The 19,654-nt window shown below is 47.5% G+C and overlaps 1 non-coding gene across 1 annotated transcript; it reads left to right on the top strand.

Annotated features, from left to right (window-relative positions):
• Window positions 1-1,616: 1,616 nt before the first annotated feature.
• Window positions 1,617-1,688, top strand: trnad-guc (transfer RNA aspartic acid (anticodon GUC)). The gene has a single exon. It is a non-coding gene; the product is annotated as a tRNA-Asp (tRNA).
• Window positions 1,689-19,654: the final 17,966 nt, after the last annotated feature.

Here is a 19,654-nt window from a genome sequence, read left to right as displayed (position 1 = left end):
GAACTGACGACAACAGGTTCCAGGCAGGATCACAGCTCCACGTCGCCTGTACCCGAAGCTGTTGAAGCCTGAAGTAAGGGTGAGATGGTCAGAGGGCCAACTGAAATGTACACAATGTGTTTCGGTGAGCTCCAAATTGTCAAACCCACTAAAGAAGGAACATTTGAAGGCAGGCACATTTCCATTACGCACTCCACCCTTCTTTCACATTATTCCTGTTTTTTTTTTACATTACTTACGGTATGAGAACACTTCCCTTCAGCAAATAAAAATTCATGCCGAAGGAAATAACAACCTTGCATGCAGTCGCCTCAAAAGGCCAAGCTCATCATGAGTATAAACAAAGTTTCGCCAAGAATCTCCTGTTTCTCTCAACAAAGCATCAAATATTTGCCGCCTGGTAACGCGCCCTACTTCAACTAAAGTTCTGACTGCCCAATGAGCCTGGATTTTGAAAGCCGCTCAATAAACTCTTCAGAACACGCTGTGCTTAAAGGTGAGGTCAACTATTCGATTCCAGCTTTGCCAGCAGCCTGAATCATGCATGGCTTGTTCCTCCCAACTAAGAGGTTCTGTCCCAGGTGTGACGCCCAGATTTCGAAAATGTCCGCTGGGCGAGAAACCCGGTCAATTTTCATGGAAACCCAAATTGTTGAAAAAACTCAGCGGGCCTGAAAGCAGCTATGGGAAGAAAGACAGAGTTTACTTTCCGAGTCTGTGCGGCACTTCTTAAAAACGATCATTTGTAAACTTTGTTCGGACGTGTTTGAATAAGTTGCCTATCCTCACCGCATTTCTGCACTCCTCTGTTGGCATTTAACACTCAGTCTGAAATGAAAACAGCCTTGTGGATATCCTATCCAGTTGTTTCGGAAACGACTGCATCAAAAGACGCTTTCCCCATGTAGCCTCTGCTTTCCTGATCTCATCACCCTCTGCTGGTCCTCACTTCTGCAACTACAGGTTTCAAGAAATTCTTGATTTTTAACCCTTCGATCGAGCGCCTTGTTTTATTTCTGTGCTGAAAGCTGACCATGAGAATTCAAGCTTATTTATATCCATTTTGCTTGGCACCGCTTTCGTACATGGATCCTGCTGCTGCACTAATCCTTTATCTCTGAAGAGGGACCAAGAAGGACTCAAAATCCAGAGAGCCACAGCCCGTGATTTGGAAATGGTGCAACTGACAAGTTTGCTTATGTTGCTGAGCGTAAATGAATAAAGAAACGTCTTCCTATACCGGTTACATGAGATATTTTGTATCCAACACTATGACATGGTATGTGTGGATTATGGAAATAGAGCAGGGAGTTTGGCTGCAGGAGATAGGCGTCTGAAGCAGTTGGCCAGCTTGAACTCCTTGCGATTTTTTTGCGAGAATTTGCGAGTGACGAAATGAGGGAAATAGCCGAGGAAGAAGCATCTTCGCTTCTGTACAACGGGCAAAACTGTGGCCATGTAGCGATTGTCAAGGAAGTAGATGCCTCCCGTTGAAACCAATGGAAGGTAAATATCTGCACATTGTGCAGTCAAACTGTGTAACCATTTCTTCAAAACGAAAATCCCACGGCAAATTGGAAACTCACTGGCTCCCATGGAAAGCAAGAACTGGCCTCTCCTCGTTAGTATAGTGGTGAGTATCCCCGCCTGTCACGCGGGAGACCGGGGTTTAATCCCCCGACGGGGAGACAAATCCCTGTTTGATTAGTACGAGGTGGAACGCGTGCTCAAACTTTTGATTCGCAAACAGGTTTTCATTTCCACAAGGTGATCGACTGAAAAGGCATCTACACAGCAAATCGGACAGAAGGCAGAATGGCAAAAATACACCATGAGCAAATTTTCTGGACAGTTGTGGTTCTCAATATCACCTGTGATCAACGGCCCTTTTCGCCATCATTCTGTCTTCTTTCACCTTGTGACCGTCGAAACGTTATCCAAAAATAACAGATCTCCATGTGTATCCAGGGCACTTTACTAAAAGAACAAACGTTAGAGACGAAAACGGCACAAGCTTCAAAAGATTTTGGGGTAATCGCTGAGGCCGACGAACTTCACACCCCGACCACGGTTGAGCATCCATAGCTAACTGACGACGACTGTCGCGGAAATCGGAGTGAACACTCAGGCCCAGGAAGTTTGTCTCGGAAGCCTTTATTAAATCGTGATATCACGGAGAGCCCAATAGCATACAATGGAGCTAGCTGACACTCTGAGGAAGCATCAGAGTACACACATAGTTATAGTAAAAGTCGTACATATCAAAGAGCATGAAAGTGATAAAACTGCCTAACCTTCAATAATCAATTACTTTGAGAATCGTTATCTTTGGCATGCAACACAAAATTAGTCTATTCTAGTTTTTGCCTACACAGGATATTGGAGGGAGTCCATCTGGTGATAAAAAGTGGGACAGAGAATGGATAACCATGCTTGACCTTATCTTAAGTGCTCGGGGGTGGACACTTGAGAGAACAGATGACCATTGCTTGATCCTGTCTCTTTGTGTTGGGGGCAGACAACCTAGCCTTGCCTCAAGGAGTCTAGGAAGCTTGTTTATGATACTCCTTTTCTCCTTTCCTGCTCAATTAGCTGGCAGCTGCAGGTGTGCCTGCTAGAACAAAAGAGGGAGCTGTGCTGTAGTATTCCACTATGGTTTTAACCGTTTAACCCTTAGTTGTCCTGTAGATGTATCTTATTGTTCCACAATCCCTCCTGGTTAATCTTTCAGATTAATACCAATGAGGAATAGTATCTTCATCATCATAAGGGGGCTCATTTCTATAAGGAAAAGGCCGATCCCTGGCAGGGTAAACTTTTTCTCCCCACCAGTGGGTTTCACTGGGGCCAGTGCGTATCGATTGATGAACGATTGGAGCTCCTCCTAATCCAGCGGTGACTCCATTCATAGCTCCATTAACACATTGGGCACAGCGAATCGTCAAAGTAGCACATGCACAACACCCTATAACACCTATTAAAACTAACCCAATTAAAACATACAGCAGCCAACTTCCCCAACCGGAGAACCACAACGTTATTAGCCCACCAGGAATCCTTGTTATAAAAATTGCTCAATCTTTCCCCAGCTTTCTTTATTTCTTGCACTTTATCCATAACATGCTGTCCCAGGTTCGTAATATTCTCAGAAACATCAGGCACATAAGTGCAGCATTCTGAACCTATCATGGCACAAGTGCCACCCTTCTCAGCTAGTAGGAAATCAAGGGCCATTCTATTTTGCAGAGCTGTCAGGCGTAGAGCTACCATTTCAGTAGTGATGGCTGAAACCTGTTCCTGTGTCTCAATCAAAGCATCAGTTGTTGAATTAGCAAACTTTTCAAGTGCAGCTGCCAGGTTAATAACCTGTCGGGAATTACGAGCAGTCCCATATGAGGGAAAGACAATGATCCATAATCGCTCGGCCTCCGAGATGTCACGGCGATGCAGACGCACATGAGGGTTAATATCTACTCTACTTATATAACGGAGGTACGGATTCAAATATGCCATGCAGCAGCAACAACTCCAGGTGGGAGTGGTAGCGCCTTTGCCCTAATTATCGGCATCTTGATTAAAAAAGGAAGATAATTGCGGCATCCCAGGCAGCCAGGGATATGTTTATTCTCCACAAACCCAGTAAGTACCGTTTAGAGCATTTTGAGGATCATAACTACCAGGGCTGGTAAATATGGTGTTTTGAAAACTATTGTTTCCCAGGTTATAGGTACCGGTTGCAAGGGTCGAAAACCAACAGGTGGCCTTTATCGGTTCCGGAGGGGGCCTGATTTTTATCCCATGATTTGTGTAGTTCCACCCATTAGCAGGTGGAGACGATGGAAACAGCCTCTAAACATATTGGGTTCTGCATCATCTGACTGGATATGGAAGTTTGTGAGATCCATTATTTCTTCGTCAGTCAGGGGTTTTGCCTGATAGGTGCTTGATTCACCTCCATGGTGGGGAATCTGGGCACATATCCAACCGGGGCCCTGTCGTACTAGTCCAGCATAGGTGCGGCATAAAGACCAAAAAGTGTTGGGGTGGGAATCCTTTAGGTACACTCCATAACAAACAACATAAGGATAACATATAGCAAAAAGCAGTATCTGATACATAATGCACATTAATACACTATTAGCAATGGTTATAGGACTGCTGGACAATGTTTCTTGCAACGAGTGGTTTGGATCCAATCTTCCTTCCCTTTAACCTTCAGGGCCGTTCGAGTTGTCAGCAGTACCACATAGGGTCCTTTCCACCTAGGAGAAAGAAAATCTTTGTTTAAATACTTTACATACACTTGATCACTCAGCTGAAAGGTGTGTATAGGTGCATCTCCCACGGTTGCCTGACCCTGCCTTACCCTCTCATGTAGTTCAGCTGCTGTTTTACAAATTACCTGGGCGTAAGCCAGGGACTGTTCATCATTCCAAATTAAGGCTAATTTCTCAGCGCATACAGGAGGTTGGGCTCCGGTCATCATGAGGCGTCCCATGAGGGCTTCATGGGGTGTTATTCCAGTAACGCTATTCTTTCGGTTTCGCATAGCGAAGAGTACTACTGGGAGCGCTTCGGGCCACGAAAGATTAGTGTCCTGACAAACCTTAGATAAGGTGTACTTTAGTTCCCCATTTACCATTTCAACTATTGCTGAGGACTGTGGCTGGTAAGGAATATGCAACTTCCACTGAAAACCCACGAGCTGCACTAAATCCTTTCCTATTTTCCCAGTGAAGTGAGTTGCTCCATCACTGTTTATTCCCATAGGTATTCCATACCTAGGTATCAGTTCATTACACAATATTCTCACTACTGTTTGCGAATCATCCCTTCGTGTAGGGTAGGTTTCAACCCTTCGGGTGAACATATCTACTATTACCAATAAGTACTTCTACCCTGAGGCCGGGGGCATATGTACGAAATCAATTTGCAAGTTTTCAAAAGGCATTTTAGGCATTGGTAGGTGATCGTACTTAGCTGCCGCTGTCCCTTAATTATTCTGCTGGCAAATCAGGCAAGAACGTCTGATTGTTTGTATCGTTGGAGTGATACCAGGTGCAAACCATTGTTGGTTTATTGCATGTTGCATCCCCTCTTTGCCCATGTGTGCCTGTGCATGCACTAGGCGACACAGGGACAAAAACAGTCTTCGAAGACAAACCAGTCGACCATCCGAATGGAACCAAAACCGTTTTTATAACAGCATTGTGTTTTTTTCCCATGCCCGTGTTTCCTGCTTAGGACAGTTTTGTTGGGCTGCCTGTGACTCGGCAGACTCCAGAGCAGGAAGGGGGTGCGATTTGGAAGACGGAGCGCTTGCAAAAGAGGGGTCTGCGCAGCTGCGACTTCTTTAGCTGCTTGGTCAGCGCGAGAATTCCCCACAGAGACATCATCAGTCAGTTTAGTGTGTGCTTCACATTTAATGACCGCCAGACGTTTAGGCAATTGACTCGCTTCTAGGGGGTTCAGCACGAGCTGGGAATGTGTAATGGACCCACCTGCTGACGTAATAAAACCCCGATTTTTCCATATTTGACCGAAATCATGGACAACGCCAAAGGCATATCGGGAATCAGTGTAAATATTGGCTGCTCGACCTTTAGCCAGGATACAAGCTCTGGTTAGGGCAAACAGTTCTGCTGCCTGTGCTGAAGTGCCAGGGGGTAATGCGTAAGCTTCCACGATGTGGTGTTGGCTCACAACAGCGTAACCGGCGAGAAGCAAATAGTCTCTAGGTCAATGAGAGGAGCCGTCGGTGTAAAACGTAACGTCTGGGTCCCGTAGAGGATCCATCTGCAAATGCATTCTAGGAGAAGTGGATTGCTCGACCATGGCAATACAGTCATGCTCCACCTCTTCAGGGGACTCGGGAACAATAGTGGCGGGGTTAATGGCCGGCGGTCGGCGATAGCTGTAGTTTGGAAGCGATAATAAAATAACTTCATACCCCGTTCGTCGTGAGGCAGTAAAATGTTGTGTAGGAGCAGAATTTAGATGCAGCATGACGACATGGGGTACCCGTACCTCACAAGGGTGATCGAGGACTAACGGCAACGACTTTTCAACCATTGTGGCCGCGGCGGCAACAGCACGGAGACATGCAGGCATCCCCATCACCACAGCGGGAAGAGCCGTAGAATAATAAGCGGTCGGTCGCATACCTCCATTATGGTCTTGAGTAAGAACTCCGGAGGCGAATCCCTTCTTTTCGCAAACGTGTAGCTGAAAGGGACGCTCAAAGTTGGGTAACCCCAGAGCCGGGGCCGTGGTTACAGCTGCTTTGAGCGCTTTAAACGCTGCCTCCTGTTTTGAGGTCCACTGGACAATCGCAGGCGCTTCCTACATGGTAGCTGCACGGAGCACAGCATCATGTAGACGGTAATCGGGAATCCACTGTCTGCAATAGCCCACTATACCAAGGAAGGAAAGAATCTCCTTCTTTGTTTCAGGGGCAGGTATCCGCAGGATGGCTTGTACTCGTTCGGGTCCGATCTGCCGAGTCCCTGTTTTTAAAGTGAATCCCAGGTACTCTACTAGTGGCTGGAAGAACTGCAGTTTACTTCTAGATACCCAATGGCCTCTCGTTGCTACGAATCGAAGTAAAGTTACTGAGTCTTTCACACAGTCTGTCAGTATGGGTGAGGCCACTAAAAGATCATCGGCATATTGTATAAATGTGGAGTTCCCATTTAAATAACATTCGTCCATGTCCCGCTTTACTGCTGCAGCGTATACAGCAAGACTTTCAGTGTATCCCTGGGGAGGCCTCGTCCAGGTATATTGTTGCCCTTTATAGGTAAAAGCGAACAAATACTGACTGTCGCGATGGAGGAGGATAGAATAGAAAGCGGAGCATACGTCTATCACGGTATAAGCCACGGCGGTAGTCGGGATGGAGGACAGGATTACATTTACATCGGGTACTACCGGCGCTATGGGGACCACAATGCTACTTACGGCTCGCAAGTCCTGTACAAAACGCCATTCGTTTGGTCGTCCAATTTTGGGTATCGGTAATATGGGTGTGTTACAGGGCCTAACGGTGGGTTTTAGAACCCCTTGTTAGAGCAGAGCATTTACGACGGGAGCTATGCCTGCCTCAGCATCATGGGTTAACCGGTACTGCCGAACGCAGGGCAGGACAGCATTTTTCCGCAGCCTAACACAATGATCTGGGGCGGAGAGCACTCGACCGACATGATTTTTATGCAACGCCCACAGGCCACCCTCGAATACGTCTAACGCATAGGGACCGACAAAGTCAGATTGCTCGGGGGGCTGTTGTCGTTGAAATTTGGCTGGGGGGTCAATTACTTTACAGGAGACCCCGGAAATCCCTGGGAGATAGATCCTACCCTCAACAGATCCGAACCATTCCACTGATCCAATGCATTCAGAGGTAGGGGTCTGTTGAAGTCTTTTTATCATGGGACCTATATGGTGTGACCGAAAGGGGGGCCGAATAGCTAGGGTCAGATGGGGCACAGACTCAGAGTCTGCTTGAAACAGAGGCTGATGCTCCATTGTCAATGTACCGGTCCGCCCAAGCCCGCCTCGCCGAAGTAAAGGTAGGGATCAGGGCAGATGGGATTCACAGTTCCTATGAGAGTGCTGACCCTTTGATAATATTCGGGGTTATATTTCATTGTGTACCATGCCGTACAATGGTGATGAGAGTAATTCAGCACTACCTGTAACAAGCTTCTTAGGCTTTTAACAGGTGGCGCGCTAGGTAATCTATCAAGTTCCTGCCACAATCGGCCCATCCCTGCCTTGTAAGGATTGTCTTCAAGTTGCCAGCAGTATAAAATTGGCTCAGACTTAGTCTCAGGGGCGTCGTCAGGGGCAAGGAGCAGGGATGTTAACTGGTGAGATTGGGGTGTGGGCACTTCCATGTACATGCCTTGTGGCGAGCAGTAAATACTGGCCCCTAATTTACAGAGAGTTTGGAGTCCCAGCAAGGGTAAAGGAGTGGTTTTAGAAAGTATGAGAGTCTCTTCCACACGGTTGTGTTCCATTGACAAGGCAACCCGCTTAGATAGATGTTCTGACAGGGGAACGCCTGCCACTCCTACAGATACTAGCCTTTTCTGACTAAGGGATAATCCCAGGGTGGGAGGTACAGAGGAAAGGGTAGCGCCAGTGTCCACCAAGGCTCCTAAATGTTTGTCTCGTATTCTAAGGGTTACCATAGGTTGCGCTTCCGAGTCTTGGGAAAGTGATGTAACTGCTCCCTGTACCATAGCCTCCCCTGGGCTCCCCTATTCTTGGGGAAAAGGGTTATTGTAAATAAAGGGGGGAATCGACACATTCTGCTGGCCATGGGACCCAACAGGTTCCCTAGGGGGACCCGATCGACATTCTCTAGCCCAGTCTCCCCCTTTTCCGCATTTGTGACGGGTGTCAAGGGATTTATCTCCTCTCTGGCCTCTTACTTTTCCTTACGTTTATTGTGACTCTGGCGAATGAATTGGGTTTTCTGCTGGTTGGAGCCCTCCCTGTTGCTAACAAATAGTCCCTCTCGGTCCATATTAACTGAAGCAGTGGTTACTTCAGACCATTTTAAAGTTTGACAATTTAGGTTTCGCATTTTGAAAGACTGGCCATGTTGGGGCAGCATGCAATTCAGCAGTGTTTGTATGGCTAAGGGTCCGTTGCCTTCCAGGGGAACGCCCGCGTGCTCTTCCCAAGCATTACGGAATTGGGCAATAAAATCAGGGGCGCTTTCCTTTCCTTTGCAGGCACCGAGTTACATCCCCCATGTCCCCGTGTCTTTGCGCTGCTGCCATAATAGCAGTTTTGCCCCTGCCTTGCAGCCAATGTTTTAAACTTTCATTCCCAGCCTCTGCTTGCTCAGCGTCTTGCCGCCAATCTCATTTCTCCCCAGGCGGCACCGGAATGGGACTTTTTAAGGCGGCCCAGGAGCTACCATAAGCAAACTTTAATAAGGCTTGCAAATCGCCCGGAAGGGGCTGGTAAATTTCACACATCTGCTCCAGCCAATTTAAAAACGCAGCTGGGCATTTTATAGGATTCAGCGCTTCAGCTATCATAGCTCGAGCTTCCGCTGGAGTCCAGGGTTTGAGTAGAGCCGTGTCACCAATCATTATTTTAGGTTTCTGAAGTACATGAGTGGTAGTCTCAGCCGCTGCCTTCCTAGAAAGGTCTCGTCTCAACCTCACTGGACGTTCGTCATTGCTCTAACTACCGACGCCGGGTTCCCTTGTGTGGGGGCCGAGATCAGGTTGGGTACTGTCTGGGACATCATTTGATGGTCCCGCTTCTACTCCCTCCCCCAAACCGGCAGCGGCAGCCGCGGAAGCCCCATTGGATTGTCTCCAAGCCGCGGCTATTTCTATGAGTTCGTCCGTTAAAGGGTCGGGAAGGGGAAGCCAGTGAGAATTGCCAGATGCCGCGAGTCTTGGATACAAGGTATAAGGTCCCATTGGGTCGGTGCCGAGGGGATATGGTGGAGGGGCAGATGCTGCAGCTGGAAGCGCATCTATCAGCTTTTCACTACCTTCGGTCTGATTTTCCTTTTTATTCTTTACTTTGTGGGGTTGGTGGCATTTCGCCACCTCCATCCATTTACTAAAACAACCCATCATATAGTCGAAATCCCAGTTGGGATCTCCAGTCCCATTAGCTACCCCATCCAACCAGGCCTGGATATGGGGTATTTTAAAACTTCCTCCATACGGCCATTCTCCCCGCGTCCACCCGTTCAGGTCGCTGCTAAAAGGCACCACATACCGATCATCGCCAGTTTCTCGTATTACAACGTCGGCTGGCGACCCTGGAGGGACCAGCGGATCTCCTACCTGCTGACGAGCTTGGGTTACCATTATCCTTCCTTTTTCCGTTTTCTTAGCCATCTTTAAGGGTCCCACTTTCAGTTGCGGTTTCGGTCTGTTCTTAGTACTTTGAGAGGCAGGGGGAGTGGCAGAGCCCGCTCTGCTGCTGAGACCTCCCACTTATCTGAAAATGAAACACAATTAGCAGCGCGGAGCGTTTCCTACCCTATGCGCTCACCGGTGTTTAAGAATTCCTTGCCAAGACCTCCGATTCTTTGGGTCACTGAAGTCTCTTTGGTCGGTAGCCACCCTTTTACCCGCCGTCCCCTTCTCAGCTGGGACTCTGATTCACTGCAATCCCCTTTTTCAGCTAGGATGCAGTTCGCACTCTCCCTAACGTGGGAGAGGTATTCCTCTCTTTTTTCCGTGATGGTTATTTTTTAGAGATCAGACGTCCCAGGATTTCAGTCACCTCTTCAACTTAAGGGGCTACTGGACTTCAGTCGGATCCCATCCTCGTCAATAATTTGTCGCGGAAATCGGAGTGAACACTCAGACCCAGGACGTTAGTCTCGGAAGCCTTTATTCATCGTGATATCACGGAGAGCCCAGTAACATACAATGGAGCTAGCGGACACTCTGAGGAAGCATCAGAGTACACATATAGTTATAGTAAAAGTCGTACATATCAAAGAGCTTGAAGGTGATAAAACTGCCTGACCTTCAATAATCAATTACTTTGAGAATCATTGTCTTTGGCATGCAACACACAATTAGTCTATTCTAGTTTATACCTACACAGGATATTGGGGGGAGTCCATCTGGTGATATAAAGTGAGACAGAGAATAGATAACCATGCTTGACCTTATCTTTAGTGCTAGGGGGTGGACACTCGAGAGAACAGGTGACCATTGCTTGATCCTGTCTCTTTGTGATGGGGGCAGACATCCTAGCCTTGCCTCAAGGATTCTAGGAAGCTTGTTTATGATACTCCTTTTCTCTTTTCCTGCTCAATTAGCTGGCAGCTGCAGGTGTGCCTGCTAGAACAAAAGAGGGAACTGTGCTGTAGTATTCCACTATGGTTTTAACCGTTTAACCCTTAGTTGTCCTGTAGATGTCATTTATTCTTCCACAATCCCTGCTTGTTAATCTTTTTTAGATTAATGCCAATGAGGAATTGTATCTTCATCATCATAATTGGGCACATAACCATAAGGAAGAGGCCTATCCCTGGCAGGGTAAACTTTTTCTCCCCACCAGTGGGTTTCGCTGGGGCCAGTGCATATCAATTGAGGAACGATTGGAGCCCCTCCTAATCCAGTGGTGACTCCATTCAAAGCTCCATTATCACATTGGACACAGCGAATCCTCAAAGTAGCACTTGCACACCACCCTGTAACACCTGTTAAAACTAACCCAATTAAAACATACAGCAGCCAACTTCCCCAACCGGAGAACCACTCCATTACTGTAGCCCACCAGGAATCCTTGTTATAAAAATTGCTCAATCTTTCCCCAGCTTTCTTTATTTCTTGCACTTTTTACATAACATGCTGATCCAGGTTAGTAATATTCTCAGAAACATCAGGTACATAAGTGCAGCAATCTGAACCTATCATGGCACAAGTGCCAGACTTTTCAGCTAGGACGAAATCAAGGGCCATTCGATTCTGCAGAGCTGTCAGGTGTAGAGCTATAATTTCAGTAGTGATGGCTTAAAACTGTTCCTGTGTCTCCATCAAAGCATCAGTTGTTGAATTCGCAAACTTTTCAACTGCAGCTGCAGGTTAATAACTTCTCGGGAATTACAAACGGTGCCATATGAGGGGAAGACAATCATCCGTAATCGCTCGGCCTCCGAGATGTCACGGCGATGCAGAGGCAGATGCGGGTTAATATCTACTCTACTTATATAACGGAGGTACGGATTCAAATATGCCATGTAGCAGCAACCACTCCAGGTGGGAGTGGTAGCGCCTTTGCCCAAATTATCGGCATCTTGATTAAAAAAGGAAGAGAATTGCGGCATCCCAGGCAGCCAGGGATATGCTTTTTCTCCGCAAACTTAGTAAGTACCGTTTAGAGGATTTTGAGGATTATAACTACCAGGGCTGCTAAATATCGTGTTTTGACAACTATTGTTTCCCAGGTTATAGGTACCGGTTGCAAGGGTCGAACACCAACAGGTGGCGTTTATCGGTTCCGGAGGGGGCCTGATTTTTATCCCATGATTTGTGTAGTTCCACCCCTTAGCAGGTGGAGAGCGAGGGAACCATCACCTAAACATATTGGGTTCTGCATCAACTGGCTGGATATGGAAGATTGTGAGATCCTTTATTTGTTCCTCAGTCAGGGGTTTTGCCTGATAGGTGCTTGACACACCTCCATGGTGTGGAATCTGGGCACATATCCAACAGGCGCCCTGTCGTACTTGCCCAGCATAGGTGCGGCATAAAGACAAACAAGTGTTGGGGTGGGAATCCTTTAGGTACACTCCATAACAAACATCAAAAGGATAACACATAGCAAAAAGCAGTATTGATACATAATGAAAATTAATACACTATTAGCAATGGTTATAGGACTGCTGGACAGTGTTTCTTGCAACGAGTGGCGTGGATCCAATCTTCCTTCCCTTTAACCTTCAGGGCCGTTCGAGTTGTCAGCGGTACCGGATAGGGTCCTTTACACCTAGGAGAAAGAAAATCTTTGTTTATTTTTTTTTTACATACACTTGATCACCCGGCTGAAAGGTGTGTATAGGTGTATCTCCCACGGTTGCCTGAGCCTGCCTGACCCTCTCATGTAGTTCAGCTGCTGTTTTACAAATTGCCTGGGCCTAAACCAGGGACTGTTCATCATTCCAAATTAAGGCTAATTTCTCAGCACATACTGGAGGTTGCGCTCCGGTCGTCATGGGGCGTCCCATGAGGGCTTCATGGGGTGTTATTCCAGTAACTCTATTCTTTCGGTTTCGCATAGCGAAGAGCACTACTGAGAGTACTTCGGGCCACGAAAGATTAGATCCTGACAAACCTTAGATAAGGTGTTCTTTCGTTCCCCATTTGCCCTTTCAACTATTCCTGAGGACTGTGGCTGGTAAGGAATATGCAACTTCCACTGGAAACCCATGATCTGCACTAAATCTTTTATTATTTTCCCAGTGAAGTGAGTTCCTCGATCACTGTTTATTCCCATAGGTATTCCGTACCTAGGTATCAGGTCTTTCCACAATATTCTCACTACTGTTTCCGCATCATCCCTTCGTGTAGGGTAGGCTTCAACCCATCGGGTGAACATATCTACTATTACCAATAAGTACTTATACCCTGAGGCCGGGGGCATATGTACAAAATCAAGTTGCAAGTTTTCAAAAGGCATTTTAGGCATTGGTAGGTGATCGTCCTTAGCTGCCGCTGTCCCTTAATTATTCTGCTGGAAAATCAGGCAAGAACGTCTGATTGTTTGTATCGTTGGAGTGATACTAGGTGCAAAACATTGTTGGTTTATTGCATCTTGCATCCCCTCTTTGCCCATGTGTGCCTGTGCATGCACTAGGCGACGCAGGGACAAAAGCAGACTTCGAGGTCAAACCAGAAGACCATCCGAATGGAACCAAAACCGTTTTTATAACAGCATTGTCCTTATTCCCATGCCCGTGTTTCCTGCTTAGTACAGTTTTGTTGGGCTGCCTGCAACTCAGCAGACTGCAGAGCAGGAAGGGGGTGCGATTTGGAAGATGGAGCGCTTGCAAAAGAGGGGTCTGCGCAGCTGCGATTTCTTTAGCTGCTTGGTCAGCGCGAGCATTCCCCACAGAGACATCATCAGTCAGTTTAGTGTGTGCCTCATAGTTATAGTCCGCCAGACGTTTAGGCATTTGAATCGCTTCCAGGAGGTTCAGCACGAGCTGGGAATGTTTAATAGACCGACCTGCTGACGTAATAAAACCCCGATTTTTCCATATTTGGCCGAAATCATGGACATATGCTAAGGCATATCGGGAATCAGTGTAAATATTGGCTGCTCGATCTGTAACCAGGATACAAGCTCTGGTTAGGGCAAACAGTTCTGCTGCCTGTGCCGGAGTGCCAGGGGGTAATGCGTAAGCTTCCACGATGTGGTGTTGGCTCACAACAGCGTAACCGGCGCGGAGCAAATAGTCTCTAGGTCGATGAGAGGAGCCGTCGGTGTAAAAAGTAACGTCTGGGTCCCGAAGAGGATCCATCTGCAAATCCATCCTATGTGAAGTGGATTGCACGACCATGGCAACACAGTCATGCTCCACCTCTTCCGGGGACTCGGGAACAAAAGTGGCGGGGTTAATGGCCGGCGATCGGCGATAGCTGTAGTTTGGAAGCGATAATAAAATAACTTCATACCCCGTTCGTCGTGAGGCAGTAAAATGTTGTGTAGGAGCAGAATTTAGTAGCAGCATGACGGCATGGGGCACTCGTACCTCACAAGGGTGATCGAGGACTAACGGCAACGACTTTTCAACCATTGTGGCCGCGGCGGCAACAGCACAGAGACATGCAGGCATCCCCATCACCACAGTGGGAAGAGCTGTAGAATAATAAGCGGTCGGTCGCCTACCTCCATTATGGTCTTGAGTAAGAACTCCGGTGGCGAATCCCTTCTTTTCGCAAACGTGTAGCTGAAAGGGATGCTCAAAGTTTGGTAACCCCAGAGCCGGGGCCGGGGTTACAGCTGCTTTGAGAGCTTGAAACGCTGCCTCCTGTTTTGAGGTCCACTGGACAATCGCAGGCGCTTCCTTCATCGTAGCTGCACGGAGGACAACATCATGTAGACGGTAATCGGGAATGCACTGTCTGCAATAGCCCACTATACCTTGGAAGGAAATAATCTCTTTCTTTGTTTTAGGGGCAGGTATACGCAGGATGGCTTGTACTCTTTCGGGTCCGATCTGCCGAGTCCCTGTTTTTAAAGTGAATCCCAGGTACTGTACTAGTGGCTGGCAGAACTGCAGTTTACTTCTAGATACTCAATGGCCTCTCGTTGCTAGGAAACGAAGTAACGTTACTGAGTCTTTCACACAGTCTGTCAGTGTGGGTGAGGCCACTAAAAGATCATCGGCATACTGTATAAATGTGGAGTTCCCATTTAAATAACATTCGTCCATGTCCCGTTTTACTGCAGCAGCGTATACAGCAGGATTTTCAGTGTATCCTTGGGGAAGCCTCGTCCAGGTATATTGTTGCCCTTTATAGGTAAAAGCGAACAAATGTTGACTGTCGGGATGGAGGGGGATAGAAAAGAAAGAGGAGCATAGGTCTATGACGGTATAAGCCACGGCGGTAGTCGGGATGGAGGACAGGATTACATTTACATCGGGGACTACCGGCGCTATGGGGACCACAAAGCTATTTACGGCTCGCAAGTCCTGTACGAAACGCCATTCGCTTGGCCGTCCAATTTTAGGTATCGGTAATATGGGTATGTTACAGGGGCTAACGGTGAGTTTAAGAACCCCTTGTTGAAGCAGAGCATTTACGACGGGAGCTATGCCTGCCTCAGCATCATGGGTTAACCGGTAATGCCGAACGCAGGGCAGGACAGCATCTTTCCGCAGCTTAACACAATGATCTGGGGCGGAGAGCACTCGACCGACATGATTTTTATGCAACGCACACAGGCCACCCTCGAATACGTCTAACGCATAGGGACTGACAAAGTCAAATTGCTCGGGGGGCTGTTGTCGTTGAAATTTGGCTGGGGGGTCAATTGCTTTACAGGAGACCACGGAAATCCCTGGGAGATAGATCCTACCCTCAACAGATCCGAAACATTCCACTGATCCAATGCATTTAGAGGTAGGGGTCTGTTGAATTATTTTTATCATGGGACCTATATGGTGTGACCGAAAGGGTGTCCGAATAGCTAGGGTCAGATGGGGCACAGACTCAGAGTCTGCTTGAAACAGAGGCTGCTGCTCCATTGTCAATGTACCGGTCCGCCCAAGCCCGCCTCGCCGAAGTAAAGGTCGGGATCAGGGCAGATGGGAGTCACGGTTCCTATGAGAGTGCTGATCCCTTGATGATATTCGGGGTTATCTTTCACTGTATACCATGCGGTACAATGGAGACGAGAGTAATTCAGCACTACCTGTAATAAGCTTTTTAGGGTTTTAACAGGCGGCGCGCTAGGTAATCTATCAAGTTCCTGCCACAATCGGCCCATCCCTGCCATGTAAGGATTATCTTCAAGTTGCCCGCAGTATAAAATTGGCTCAGACTTAGTCTCAGGGGCGGCCTCAGGGACAAGGAGCCGGGATGTTAACTGGTGAGTTTGGGGTGTGGGCACTTCCATGTACATGCCTTGTGGCGAGCAGTAAATAGTGGCCCCTAATTTACACAGAGTTTGGCGTCCCAGCAAGGGTAAAGGAGTGGTTTTAGAAACTATCCGAGTCTCTTCCACACGGTTGTCTTCCAGTGACAAGGCAACTCGCTGGGATCGAGATTCCGACAGGGGAACGCCTGCCACTCCTACGGTTTTCTGACTAAGAGGTAATCCCAGGGAGGGAGGTACATAGGAAAGGGTAGCGCCAGTGTCCACCAAGGCTAGTAAATGTGTGTCTCCTATTCTAAGGGTTACCATAGGGTGCGCTTCCGAGTCTTGGGAAAGTGATATAACTGCTCCCTGTACCATAGCCTCCCCTGGGTCCCCCTATTCTTGGGGAAATTGGTTATTGTAAGTAAATGGGGGAATCGCCACAGTCTGCTGGCCATGGGACACAGCATGTTCCCTAGGGGGACCCGATCGACATTCTCTAGCCCAGTGCCCCCTTTTTCCGCATTTGTAACAGGTGTCAAGGGATTTACCTCTTCTCTGGCTTTTTATCTATCCCTTACGTTTATTCTGATTCTGGCGAATGAATTGGGTTCTCTGCTGTTTGGAGCCTTCCCTGTTGCTAACAAATAGTCCCTCTCGGTCCATATTAACCAAAGCAGTGGTTATTTCAGACCATTTCAAAGTTTGCCAATTTAAGTTTTGCATTTTTAAAGACTGGGCATGTTGGGGCAGCATGCAATTCAGCAGTGTGTGTATGGCTAAGGGTCCGTTGCCTTCCAGGGGAACGCCCGCGTGCTCCTCCCAAGCATTACAGAATCGGGCCAAAAAATCAGGGGCGCTTTCCTCTTTCCTTTGCAGGCACCGAGTTACTTCCCCCGTGTCCCCGTGTCTTTGCGCTGCTGCCATAATAGCAGTTTTGCCCCTGCCTTGCAGCCAATGTTTTAAACTTTCATTCCCAGCCTCTGCTAGCTCATCGTCTTTCCGCCAATCCCCGTTCTCCCCAGGCGGCACCGGAATGGGACTTTTTAAGGCGGCCCAGGAGCTACCATAAGCAAACTTTAGTAAGGCTTGCAAATCGCCCGGAAGGGGCTGGTAAATTTCACACATCTGCTCCAGTCAATTTAAAAACGCAGCTGGGCATTTTATAGGATTGGGCGCTTCAGCTATCATAGCTCGAGCTTCCGTTGGAGTCCAGGGTTTGAGTATAGCCGTGTCACCTATCATTATTTTAGGGTTCTGAAGTACATGAGAGGTAGTCTCAGCCGCTGCCTTCCTAGAAAGGTTTCGTCTCAACCTTACTGGACGTTCGTCATTGAACTGACTACCGAGGCCGGATTCCCTTGTGTAGGGGCCGAGATCAGGTTGGGTACTGTCCGGGACATCATTTGATGGTCCCGCTTCTGCTCCCTCCCCCAAACCGGCAGCGGCAGCCGCCGCAGCCCCATTGGATTGTCTCCAAGCCGCGGCTATTTCTATGAGTTGGTCCGTTAAAGGGTCGGGAAGGCGAGGCCAGTGAGGGTTGCCAGATGCAGCGAGTATTGGAAACAAGGTATAAGGTCCCATTGGGTCGGTGCCGAGGGGATATTGTGGAGGGGCAGATGCTGCAGCTGGAAGTGCATCTATCAGCTTTTCACTACCTTCGGTCTGATTTTCCTTTTTATTCTTTACTTTGTGGGGTTGGTGGCGTTTCGCCACCTCCATCCATTTACTAAAACAACCCATCATATAGTCGAAATCCCAGTTGGGATCTCCAGCCCTATTAGCTACCCCATCCAACCAGGCCTGGATAAGGGATATTTTAAATCTTCCCCCATACGACCATTCTCCCCGCGTCCACCCGTTCAGGTCGCTGCTAAAAGGCACCGCATACCGATCATCGCCCGTTTCTCGTATTACAACGTCGGCTGGCGACCACGGAGGGACCAGCGGATCTCCTACCTGCTGAGGAGCTTTGGTTACCATTATCCCTCTTTTTTCCGTTTTCTTAGCCATCTTTAAGGGTCCCGCTTTCAGTTCCGGTTTCGGTTTGTTCTTAGTACTTTTAGAGGCAGGGGGAGTGGCAGAGCCCGCTCTGCTGCTGAGACCTCCCATTTATCTGAAAAGGAAACACAGTTAGCAACGCGGGGCGTTTCCTACCCTATGCGCTCACCGGTGTTTAAGAATTCCTTAAAAAGTCCTCCGATTCTTTGGGTCACTTTAGTCTCTTTGGTCGGTAGCTACCCTTTACTCGCCGTCCCCTTCTCAGCTGGGACTCTGATTCACTGCAATCCCCTTTCAGCTAGGATGCAGTTCGCACTCTCCCTAACTTGGGAGAGGTATTCCTCTCTTTTTACCGTGAGGGTTATTTTTTAGAGAAGAAACGGCCCAGGATTTCAGTCACCTCTTCAACCTAAGAGGTTACTGGACTTCAGTCGGATCCCATCCTCGTCGCCAATTTGTCCCGGAAATCGGAGTGAACACTCAGACCCAGGAGCTTTGTCTCGGAAGCCTTTATTTAATCGTGATATCACGGAGAGCCCAGCAGCATACAAGGTAGCTAGCTGACACTCTGAGGAAGCATCAGAGTACACAGGTAGTTATAGTAAAAGTCGTACATATCAAAGAGCTTGAAGGTGATAAAACTGCCTAACCTTCAATAATCAATTACATTAAGAATCATTATCTTTGGCATGCAACACACAATTAGTCTATTCTAGTTTATGACTATATAGGATATTGAGGGAAGCCCATCTGGTGATAAAAGGTAAGACAGAAAATAAATAACCATGCTTGACCTTATCTTTAGTGCTAGGGGGTGAACACTCTAGAGAACAGAGGACCATTGCTTCATCCTGTCTCTTTGTGTTGGGGGCAGACATCCTTGCCTTGTCTCAAGGATTCTAGGAAGCTTGTTTATGAAACTCCTTTTCTCCTTTCCTGCTCAATTAACTGGCAGCTGCAGGTACGCCTGCTAGAACAAAAGAGGGAACTGTGCTGTAGTATTCCACTATGGTTTTAACCGTTTAACCCTTAGTTGTCCTGTAGATGTATTTTATTCTTCCACAAACTCTGAGAAGCAGCTCATTGTGCAACTGTCCGATATTTGGAGGGTCCCTGGATTCATGAACAATGTTCTGAAAATTCCCCCTATGTACTATTTGGCCCAGAATAGACGTTGTAGGAAATTTGTGACGTTTGTCTATTTTACATTTGTCGAGTTATCGTGATCGAGCTGGTGATGTTTCGGGTGTTCTCTTGTTGATCAGAACAACTGTTCCAATGAACACCAGGGTGAGAGAACCTGGCACCACAATTCATCCTTTCAAACTCTGCAACGCTAACAGGGGCTGTTCATTATTTTTATTATTATTTATTATTATTATTATCACAACTTACAATTCACCATTGAGTACAGTATACTGTGAAAAGGAGTTCAATTTGACATTATATTATAAATGAGCATTTTTAGTAGGATATTATTTTATCCAGAATGCTTAAACGTTGTTACAAGCATTTTGCTAACATGGGTTATTTCAGGGCACAAACTTCATGTCCTCCTGTAAAGGTC

The sequence above is a fragment of the Cetorhinus maximus genome, unplaced genomic scaffold (assembly GCF_964194155.1).
Source record: "Cetorhinus maximus unplaced genomic scaffold, sCetMax3.hap1.1 HAP1_SCAFFOLD_193, whole genome shotgun sequence".
NCBI lineage: Eukaryota > Metazoa > Chordata > Chondrichthyes > Lamniformes > Cetorhinidae > Cetorhinus > Cetorhinus maximus.
Note: the sequence above shows the minus strand (reverse complement) of the source record. Positions and strands in the feature narration are given on the sequence as shown.